This window comes from Pan paniscus, chromosome 19 (genome assembly GCF_029289425.2).
Source record: "Pan paniscus chromosome 19, NHGRI_mPanPan1-v2.0_pri, whole genome shotgun sequence".
NCBI lineage: Eukaryota > Metazoa > Chordata > Mammalia > Primates > Hominidae > Pan > Pan paniscus.
This window is the reverse complement of record NC_073268.2, coordinates 93580939-93592309: the sequence shown is the minus strand read 5'-3', so window position 1 is coordinate 93592309 and position 11371 is coordinate 93580939. Positions and strand designations below refer to the sequence as shown.

At 50.3% G+C, this 11371-nt stretch overlaps 1 long non-coding RNA gene across 2 annotated transcripts; it reads right to left on the bottom strand.

Moving 5' to 3' along the window:
* Window positions 1–309: 309 nt before the first annotated feature.
* On the bottom strand, window positions 310–10829 carry LOC112437600 (uncharacterized). Of its 2 annotated transcripts, XR_008621614.2 has the most exons (5): window positions 9931–10042; window positions 8341–8678; window positions 6016–6101; window positions 4586–4824; window positions 310–3041 (listed from the first exon to the last, which is right to left on the bottom strand). It is a non-coding gene; the product is annotated as an uncharacterized LOC112437600 (long non-coding RNA). The 2 variants fall into 2 exon arrangements; XR_004667385.3 differs by lacking the exons at window positions 6016–6101; window positions 8341–8678 and having other exon boundaries at window positions 9931–10829.
* Window positions 10830–11371: the final 542 nt, after the last annotated feature.

The window sequence follows — 11371 nt, the reverse complement described above, 5'->3', positions numbered from 1 at the left end:
CTGCCACCATGCCTGGCTAATTTTTTGTATTTTCAGTAGAGACAAGGTTTCACCGTGTTAGCCAGGATGGTCTCGATCTCCTGACCTCATGATCTGCCCACTTTGGCCTCCCAAAGTGCTGGGATTACAGGCGCGAGCCACCGTGCCTGGCCGAGATATATTTTAAATATAAAGACACAGACAGACTAAAAATAAAAGGATAAAAAGAAGTATGACAGGCAAACAATAAGTGCAAAAAACAGGTGTGGCTATGTTAATATAATAGGCTGAAGACAAAGAGTATTGCCAAAGAGATAGAGGGAGACTGCATAATGACGAAAGGATATGTTTATTGGGAAATCATAACAATCTTAAATGTATATGCATCTCATAACAATTTCAAAATAAATAAAGCAAAACCTGTCAGAATTAAAAGGAGAAATAGACAAATCCAAAAATTACAGTTGGAGATTTTAATACCTTTCTTTCAGCAACTGACAGAGTCAGTAAACAAAAAAAATCAAAAAATCAGTAAGGACATTGAACATTCTAACAACCATTGTGACCTAATTGATATTTAAGGTCCACTACACCCCGTGATTACAGAATACATGTTCTTTACAAAGGCACGTGAAGTCCTCACCAAGAGAGTCCATATGCTGAGACATAAAATAAGTCTGGGCCAATTTTGAAGATCAAAATCTCACAGAGTATGACCTCAGACACAAAGGAATTATATAAAAGGAAGACATCTGTCTTAAGCCAAACCATCTGAAACATGCCCATCCAAATTTAGGGAAACTCATACAGCCAGATAAATAGACACAAATGTAATTTTATTAAGATCTTACATTAATATTCGTTCAGATTAATGTACACTGCCTCTCCCCAGCTGCTCTGAATCTCTGTGGTTTTGCCAGCCCCACCAGCCAAGTCTGCACTGAACCTAAAGCTCATTATCATTGTGACAACCTCCCATCACCTGCTGCTGGCACCTCTCTTGTGACACCCATTATTCTCTCTCTTGTTTTGTGATGGGGTAAGACAGCACATTCCTGGTCCTTTCTCCCCGACTGTCAGCTCCTCAAGGGCAGCATCAGGACCCGACACACGGTAGGCACCCAAAGGGCATGCTGCATGAAAGTGATTGCCGGCCTGGCGCAGTGGCTCACACCTGTAATCCCAGCACTTTGGAAGGCTGAGGCGGGTGGATCACCTGAGGTCAGGAGTTCGAGACCAGCCTGGCCAACATGGTGAAACCCGTCTCTACTAAAAATACAAAGATTAGCTGGGCGTGGTGGCGGACGCCTGTAGTCCCAGCTACTCAGGAGGCTGAGGCGGAAGAATCGCTTGAACCCGGTAGGTGGAGGTTGCAGTGAGCTGACATTGTGCCACTGCACTCTGGCCTGGGTGACAGAGAGAGACTTGTTCTCAAAAAAAAAAAAAAAAGAAGGAGAAGAAGGAGGAGGAGGAGCAGCAGCAGAAGAAGAGGAGGAAGAGGAGGCGGAGGAAGAAAGTGATTGTCGTCATCATCACTGCCACTGTCACCATCATCATAGGATGACACCAAAGATCCCATCTCACTTAATGCTCCAGTCACTCAACCAGGGCAATCCCCACCACTCCTGAAGCACACAGATCTAGTGTTCCTAAGCTTTATTTCACATTCAGTAAGAAGCAACGCATCACCCCACCATAGACCCACACAACTGTCCTTCATTGTGGGAAGTCACTGGCACATGTTTGTGAGCACTTTGTTAGAGCTCAAGGTCAAATGAGGGCTCTAAGAGCCTAGAAATTGGAGACTGGCCTCCAGACTCTGTATGACCCAGATTGCAACTTCCACTGACCCAGGGGTGCTTGACTTTTTGGAGGGCAATATAGGATCTGAGATGGGATCTGCTGCCCAACGGCTGGGGCTCGAATCCTAGTTCTACCACTTCCTAGCTATGTGACCTTGGGCACTTACTTGAAATAAACCTCAACTTCCCCATCTGTAAAACAGGAATAATGCTAGGACCTAACCTCATGGACTATCTCATTCAGTGCTCCTGCAGCCGTATGACGTTAGGTCCTAGAATTATTCCTGTAGTACTAACACTTTTAATCATTCCCAATACCCTCGTATGGTGGCTATTATTCCTATTTTAAAGTGATGAGGCCGGGCACAGTGGCTCATGCCTGTAATCCCAGCACTCTGGGAGGCTGAGGCAGGTGGATCACTTGTGGTCAGGAGTTTGAGACCAGCCTGGCCAACATGGTGAAAGCCCATCTCTACTAAAAATACAAAAAAAAATTAGCCAGGCATGGTGGCTCGTGCCTGTAGTCCCAGCTACTCGGGAGGCTGAGGGAGGAGAATTGCTTGAACCCAGAAGGCAGAGGTTGCAATGAGCTGAGATTGTGCCACTGCACTCCAGCCTGGGTGACAGAGCAAGAATCCATCCCAAGAAAAAATAATAATAATAATAATAAAGTGATGGATCAGGGCACACCTTCTGCAGCTATGAGATGGGAGACTAGGATTTGAACACAAACACAACTTCCATACCAACCTCAGACGCACACATTTGCTGTAGTCTACACCAGCGGATCTTAATCATGGCTCTGCCATGGACACCTCTGACACCTGCGGAAGCCCTTCTCAAAATAATATTTTTAAATGCCTAAAATGAAATACAGAGAGTTACAAAGGAAACCAATAAAGTTAAAATCCAGTTCTTAAAATATTTTTAATTGAGATATGATAGTATACATACTTCTTTCTTAATGCATTAAACAAAGAATAGTTGCTGGTTTAATTACCACCCAAATTTCTAAGTTATGATAAATGTAAATAATATTTTGAGACATCTGCAGCCACTTTAACGTTGTGGAGAAGTAACTGTGCATACTATTGGGTTGTACTGTTCCATTTATAATGAAAGAAAATGCTAAACTTCAGTAAAACTTTCCTGAAAATAAAGATGCAAATTTATCCCATCCAAGCTCCCAGACCCCCTGAATTCTCTCCATAGACCCATGAATGCCAGGTTATCATGATGTTCTGAAGAATACACAGTTTTCTGAAAGAAACAAACAACAGTGAGCAAAATTGACTATTCGAGAATGGAAAGAAAACCTCTTTCTCAGCCATCAAAATCAGCAGGCAGTCTCCACCCACCATATGCCATTGACAATTCTGATGACTTCATCGAATCCAGTTCCTGACAAGACCAGGGGGTGGGGCCCAGGGAGGGCTGGGGATAGGAGGGGAAGTATTACGGATGATGCTATTTGATTATACTAATTGGAAATAATGGCCCAAACCAAGAACCCAACCACAAGTCGATTCATTTTGAAAGCTATGTAATAATGTTTAGGATAAGGAATTAATTTTTACAGCCACTGGGGCAGTGGGACTTCCACCATAATACAGATTTATTACAAATTAAAACTTCCCCTCAGGTGGTGAATGTAAAGACACCATAGACAACAGGAAGGACCCCTGAGTTACACACCCCCTTAGGTATGCAGGAAACCAAGGGTGGGTATTTGAGGAGCCACCACCCTCTGCCCGGACCGCACTCCCCACACCACACGTGGCTGCGTCTCATTTCCTCCCCTCCCAGGAGGAGAGCAGTACCCCCACACAAGGACACTGCTTCCTTGTTTTCTACCAAAGAGACCAACGGCACCTTGAAGGCCCAGAGCTCTGAACGCCACTTTTCCTGGCTGCCTGGTTCAGACCCTGGAAGAGGAGCCATCGGGCAGGGAGGGGGATGATGTCAGCACCCACGGCTCCCAGCCAATGGCTTTCAGCCTGGCACTCTCAGCCAGTTTTGTGTTCAGAGAATACATTTTGGTTTACTCTTTGCTGATAAAACTCCATGCCTGGCCAGGCGCGGTGGCTCATGCCTGTAATCCCAGCACTTTGGGAGGCCAAGGTGGGCGGATCACGAGATCAGGAGATCGAGACCATCCTGGCTAACTTGGTGAAACCTCGTCTCTACTAAAAATACAAAAAATTAGCTGGGCATGGTGGTGGACGCTTGTAGTCCCAGCTACTTGGGAGGCTGAGGCAGGAGAATGGCGTGAACCCTGGAGGCGGAGCTTGCAGTGAGCCAAGATCCCACCACTGCACTCCAGCCTGGGCGACAGAGTGAGACTCCATCTCAAAAAAACAAAAAAAAACAAAAAAAAAAACAAAAAAAAAAAACAACTCCATGCCTTTTTCCTATGAGAGAAGCATGGAAACTCCAGGGTTCCCAGGCAGGCCAGACGTCCCGACCCCTCCTTCCAAGACTGTCAAGCCAGAAAGGCACTTCGCCTCTTGGGTGGGTCCCAGGCAAGGCTTGGTGTCAGTATCTCCCCCTCCCGCCGTAACTTTCTGGCAATCAGCTGTGGCTGTCACCCAAGTTGTGCATCAGAGACAAGAGGAACTTTTAGAAACAGCTTCCCGGGCCTCACCTTGGCAGTCCTACCCAGGAATCACCTTGGGAATCACCTTGGCAAAGCCCGGGAATCTGCATGTTAAAGCACCCTCTGGTTCTGATGACCAACCTGTTGGCATCTGCATGACACCCTTCTCTTTGAAAGGATCTGAGAGCGGCCCTTCATACATGCTCACCTGCTCCCTCTCCTAAGTGAGGAGGCAATCATCTGCCAAGCACCAGGCTGGGGGTGCTGAGCTGCAGGGACTCTTGGGCTTCTGAAACCACAGGGTGCCTTTCTTCCAAAAGCTGCAGGTTCTTAGGAGCAGAGCTGCCTGACTACTGCCAACGGGGTGGTGGGCTCTTGTCCAGATCCAGACAGGGTGGAAAATGCATTATCAGCATTTTCACACTGCTGATAATGACATACCGGAGACTGGGAAGAAAAAGAGGTTTGATGGACTTATACTTCCACATGGCTGGGGAGGCCTCACAGTCATGGTGGATGGCAAGGAGGAGCAAGTCATGTCTTACATGGATGGCTTAGGCAAAGAGAGAGCTTGTGCAGGGAAACTCCCCCTTATAAAACCATCAGATCTCACGATACTTATTCACTATCATGAAAACAGCATGGGAAAATCCCACCCCCATGATTCAATTACCTCCCACAGGGTCCCTCCCACAACACATGGGAATTCAAGATGAGATTTGGGTGGGGACACAGCCAAACCATATCACACGTCCATGCCCAAGCATGGAGGGCCAGGAAGTGCAGGGTATACACGCAGTGGATGGGTATGTTTCTTGGTACACAACTCTGACTCTTTATATATAGCATTTCCTGGACCCTTTTTGAGGACCTCAGATCATCCCTGGCATTTTGGGTCCATTGTCTGGCTTCATGTCTTTTTTTTTTTTTTTTTTGAGATGGAGTCTCACTCTTGTTGCCCAGGCCGGAGTGCCTGGAGTGCAGTGGCGCAATCTCCACTCCACTCACCACAACCTCCGCCTCCCAGGTTCAAGCGATTCTTCTGCCTCAGCCTCCTGGGTAATACCAGCACTTTGGGAGGCCGAGGCAGGTGGACCACCTGAGGTCAAGAGTTTGAGACCAGCCTGGCCAACATGGTGAAACCCTTGTCTCTACTAAAAATACAAACATTAGCCGGGCATGGTGGCAGGCACCTGTAATCCTAGCTACTCAGGAGGCTGAGGCAGGAGAATTGCTTGAACCTGGGAGGCGAAAGTTTCAGTGAGCCAAGATCGTGCCACTGCACTCCAGCCTGGGCAACAGAGTGCGACTCCATCTCAAAACATAAATAAAAATAAATAAATAAATAAATTGAAAAGTCTAATTAAGAAGTAAAACTTCTTTTACTTCTAAAATTTCTTTTCTGCCTGCTTTTGCTAGTAGGAAATTTTTTTCCGTTTCCTCTGAGTTCAGGAGAGGAAACCCTGTTCTTCTCACAATTACTCTGCATGAGAAAACCCAGGTAAAAAGAACCAACAGCACCGCCCCTGAGCCCCTCCCTTACCCACTCCCCCAGCTGAGCTTGCAAAGGAGGAAAGCATGTTGTGTGTGGCTGCAGCCATTTAAAATGCAGGCAGGGCTGGGTGCAGCAGCTCATACCTGTAATCCCAGCACTTTGAGAGGCTGTGTTGGGCGAATCATCTTGAGTTCAAGACCAGCCTGGCCAATATGGTGAAACCCCATCTCTGCTAAAAATACAAACATTAGCCGGATGTGGTGGTGCATGCCTGTAGTCCCAGCTACTCGGGAGGCTGAGGCCAGAGAATCACTTAAACCAGGGAGGTAGAGGTTGCAGTGAACTGAGATTGAGCCACTGCACCCCAGCCTGGGTGACAGAGCAGGACCCTGTCTCAAAAATCAATCAATCAATCAACAAAATGCAGGAGGGAGTCACTGTTTCAAGGTGTCCTGTGGATATCCTGGCCTACTTGGGAAGCAGAATTGGTCTGGACATTTTTCTGGAGCAAAACTTCTTGACACCTATAGCAATAGTGTCTCCCTAGACATATGACCTGATTGGTAAATGGCTTCATGTCCCAAAGTTTCCAACGTGGAATTTTTTCAGAAGGGCACCAGGCAATGTGTAAGACATAAAAATCACAAGCAAAAAAACAACAAAAATAAAAATCACAAGCATTTGACCTGAGCCACGTTGCTGAACTTCTCTGTGCCCATCTCCTCATGTGTAAAATGGGACAGTAAGACATTTGGCTTCTTTCCTTCCCTACAATAAGTGTTGATGGGGGGCGACTATGCTGGGGATAGTCACACGCTCCCCAAAGGCCCTCTCCAGAGCTCTATCAGCAAGGGTATGGAGGGAGGACCCCGTGATATACTCTAAGGGCAGAAGATTCCTGACTGCTCTGGCAATTTGAAGGAAGGCAAGGGCAGCCCTGGTTGTTGGCATCATCACAAAACCTTCTGAGAGCGAAGGAAGAGAGGACCCATTCAGGACCCATTAAGTCCTGACTGCGCCATGGAAGAGACATCTTCTGGGCGGACACTGATGCTCAGGGGCCTCCAGGGGACTTGGCAGGTCCCCTTGACACACTGGAGGCTCCCTAGCTAGAGTCCCCTCCCAGACACCCTCATTCCTGTATCTCCAGGACTGGAGAGGCCTGCTGGCCATCCAGGAAGATGTTCCTGTTGTCGGGCAGAGAGAAGTGAATTTTAGACCTCGCCTCCTGCCCACCTCCACCCCACAGCTCAAGAATATGACAATTTCCAGGACTGTGAGGACCAACTGAGACCACGTCATTTTGCAAGACATGGACGCAGCTTTGAGTCTGAGTTACTATCCCAACTATCGCCACCACCATTGTCTCTGCCGTCACCCTGTGAATGTGCCAAGGTCACTACCAGCACCTGGGTCCCCTCCAAGCTCCTGCAGGGGCAGTTTGTGGTGATGAAGACGATGTTAACTCCACACTATCTCTGCTCTGACAACACACAGTGTCTGTAAGCTTGCTGGCCACAATGGATCTGTGCTGCCCGACATGGCCATCTTGGCACGAACACAGAGTTACTAAACGGGCTCCTTGTTGAGATACCTACCAACTGTGGCAGGTGAAGCTTTCCCATCCTCTGCATGGGGCTGACCATCTGCCCGACAACAGAAACATCCTCCTGGATGGCCAGCAGGCCTCTCCAGTCCTGGAGATACAGGAATGAGGGTGTCTGGGAGGGGAATCTAGCCAGGGAGCCTCCAGTGTGTCAAGGGGACCCGCCAAGTCCCCTGGAGGCCACTGAACATCAGTGTCCGCCCAGAAGATGCCTCTTCCATGGCAGAGTCAGGACTTAGTGATCAAAACTGCCCAGGCCCCAGGAGGAGTTAGGCTGGGGTGTGGCACGCAGGCCTGTACTCTCCCTAGTGACCACAAGGATGGCAGGGGCCACATCCTTTGACCCCACACAGGGAGACCTTATCGGCAAGTGGGTTACTGTTGAAAAACACTGCCATGGGCCAGGGCATCCATGGCTTCCAAATGCTGAAAACTGCTTCCGATCATCTTGGAAAATTGTCCAATTTTTGAACGATGGGGGTGGGGATAGGCAGGAAACAGGGTCTGAAATTTATTTCTCTGTCTTTTATTGGAATAACTTAATCCCTGCTAGTAGTTAAATATGAGAGTGATGTGACATTATCATAAAAGTAAACACACAATTACAGTAGGGGGTAGGCGTAAAACAAAATAACACCCGAGCTGATTATTTACCCAACCAACTGGAAACACATGAGCAAAACCATCCCGCCCTGACAGGTGAGCACATTCATAATTGCTTTTAAACATGTACTTAAATGTTGATCTGTTGTGTAAATACCTTTTTAAACGAGTACGTTTTAAGACAATGTAACTGTTACGGGGGCAGGGGGCGTGGGGCAGGAGAATGACTAAGGAGACCAACTTGAATTCCAGCACTCACCTCTGTCGTCCACGTCCCCTCGTATCAGAGCAGGTGTTTTCATAGACCTGGCGGCTATCTTTGGGCATACATTTTGGATTCATTTGGTTCAACAGACCCTGTATTTGTTGTCGAGGGCTGCCACAGCAAGCCACTGCGGTCAGAGTGCCTTCAACAGGAACGCATCACCGCGCAGTTCTGGAGGCTGAAGTCTGAGATCAAGGTGTCTCGGCAGGGTTGGTTTCTTCTGAGGCCTCTCTCCCGACCTTATAGAACAGGGGTCCTCAACCCCTGGGCCAAGGACCAGTGCCGGTCTGTGGCCCTTTAGGAACCATTGGATGTGCACAAGAGCATGAAACCTGTTGTGAACGGCACATGTGAGGGATCTAGGTTGCGTGCTTCTTATGAGAATCCAAGGCCTGATGATCTGTCACTGTCTCCCATCACCCCCAGATGGGACCATCTAGTTGCAGGAAAACAAGCTCAGGGTCCCTCTGATTCTACATTATGATGAAATGTATAATTATTTCATTATATATTACAATGTAATAACAACAGAAATAAAGTGCACGATCAATGTAACGTGCTTGCATCACCTCGAAACCACCCCCCACCCCACCCGGGTCCGTGGAAAAATTGCCTTCCACGAAACCAGTCCCTGGTGCCAAAAAGGTTGGGGACTGAGGTTATAGAAGGTCATAGAAGGCTGTATCTCCAAATACGATCATATCCTGAGATACTGGGGCTTTGGGATTTATTTTATTTTTATTTTATTTATTTATTTTTTTGAGACAGAGTTTCGCTGTTGTCCCCCAGGTTGCAATGCAATGGCGCGATCTCAGCTCACCGCAACCTCTGCTTCCCGGGTTCAAGTGATTCTCCAGCCTCAGCTTCTGGAGTAGCTGGGATTACAGGCGGTCGCCACCACTCCCCGCTGATTTTTGTATTTTTAGTAGAGACGGGGTTTCACCATGTTGGCCAGGCTGGTCTCGAAATTCTGACCTCAGGTGATCGCCCCCAACTCGGCCTCCCAAAGTGCTGAGATTACAGGTGCTCGCCACCACGCCCAGCCAGGGGCTTAGGGATTTAATATATGGATTTGGGGAGGACACAATTTAGACCATAACAGATTACTTCCGCAAAAGCCAAAACCCACGTTACACAGGGAAGGAAAGGGTTGACTGAGAACCCAAGTCAGGTAGGGCCTAAAGCCCTGCGGGAAGGACACCTGGTTCTAGGTACTGGCTTTATCTTTAAGGATAAATACCCTAGAGGTGATTTTAAAGTAATAAATAAACACTTCCAAGGCATAGAGAACGTCCCAGAAAGTTCCAGACATGTAGGACTATCCTGATAAGAGAAGCAAGAAAGTGATTTCCAGGGTCAATGTTGGAGACACTAGGAGGGGGCAGAAGGCATTGGGGGAGAAGGCAGCCCCTCTGCAGGGCCTGGCAAGCAGGGGATATGCCCACTGCTCCTGCCTGTGCACCCGGTGGGCAGCCCCTCGGCGGGCTCATTAACTGCCATCCTCAGCACTGAGTGACCCGTTCCGGGTCAGGGAGCAGAACCGGCTCTTCCCCAGGGGGATGCAGGCAGGAGGCCAGCGCTTACCTGACTGACAGGTGTCAGGTCAAATCACCAGGTCTCCTGAAAATATCAGCCTCGCCTCCTGCCGGGCCACGCCAGCCAGGGATAGAGAGACAGACAGCTCCCCTAATGATGCCAGACAGACCTTCTGACAGCTCTGCCCTCCCGGGCCCCCGGAACAGCCAGCGCGGAGTGCTCCGCTCCAGGAGGGTTGGGGACCCTGGCTTTCCTGCCCTGCCCAGCCCAGCCCAGCCAAGCAGCAGAGAGAACAGGACGGAGGCTCCCATTTCCCAGGGACAGCAGCGCCTCCAAACCGCCCATCTGCGACGGCCCCGCGAGCGTGCGCAGCCCAGCCCCTCCCGGACGTCCTCGCCCCCGCCCGGGCACGTCGTGCTCCGCACCGAGGCAGAGAGGGGCACGCGGATCCCAGCCCCTGCGAGCCCCTCTGCCCGCCGCCGCTTCACACCCCGCATTGCCTCAGCTGCCGTTCCAGAAGATGCATCGTCTGGCGCGCAAAGCGGTGCACGGTCCCCAGCCCGCGCGCAGCAGCCTGGAGGGGCGCCAGAGTCCCCGTCCCACTTCCTGGCGGCACTGCCCCCGGACAGCTCCCTCCTCCCCTCTCTCCCTCCATGCCCCCACCCCATCTTGGGACGCTTCCAGGACCGAAGAGGCAGGAGGGGGATCGCGAGGGGAAGGCGCGGAGCTGGGGAAGGAGGAGCAGCGCCGGGCGCAGCAGCTCAGGGAGGTCCGGGAGGCTGCGCGGCGCTCGCGGACCCACGCCCCAGGACAGAGGACGCAGCTCCGAGCATCGCACGTGGCTTCCAGATTCCTCCCACCCCTACCCTGGCGACCACGAGAGGGGGTCGGGGGCATCTTCTTCCCAGCCCCAGCTGGACAAAAAGCCTTGCAAAAGGGAAGAAATTAAAAAGCAGGGGGAGGGAAGGTGAGGAGGGGAGGGCTGGGGGGTGAAGGAAAAAGTCCCCTCCAGCCATAGTGGGTCCCAGAGAGGAACAGAGGGGTGAACATAGGCAGGGTCCTCGGGTTCCCTCCCCACCTGCCTCCTCCCAGGGTATGTGCAGCGGCCTGGCCCATCCGCCTCTGGGGCGACCACGGGACACACCGCATGGCCACTGTCACTCTGAGTCCCCACCTGCCACACACTCATCCGCGACTTCTGGCTCTTTGATCTTCCCTTTACAAAATAGTCGTGCTTTGTTCACGACAGGGTGAAGGCCCCAGGGACGCGTTCTGCATGGAGGATGGCAAGGGGGAGGTTTGGTTGAATCAAGAACCCTTGATCGGCCCCTTGGGTTTCCAGCCCCCAAGAGCGCTCACACAGCCCACGTGTTATGTCCCAGCTCCGAGCAAAACAGCGTGCCAGTGTGGATGCCCCGAACTCAGACGCGGCCCCCTGGACACAGATGGGACTTTCTGTCCAGAAACAACCCAGCCCCCACAACAGCCT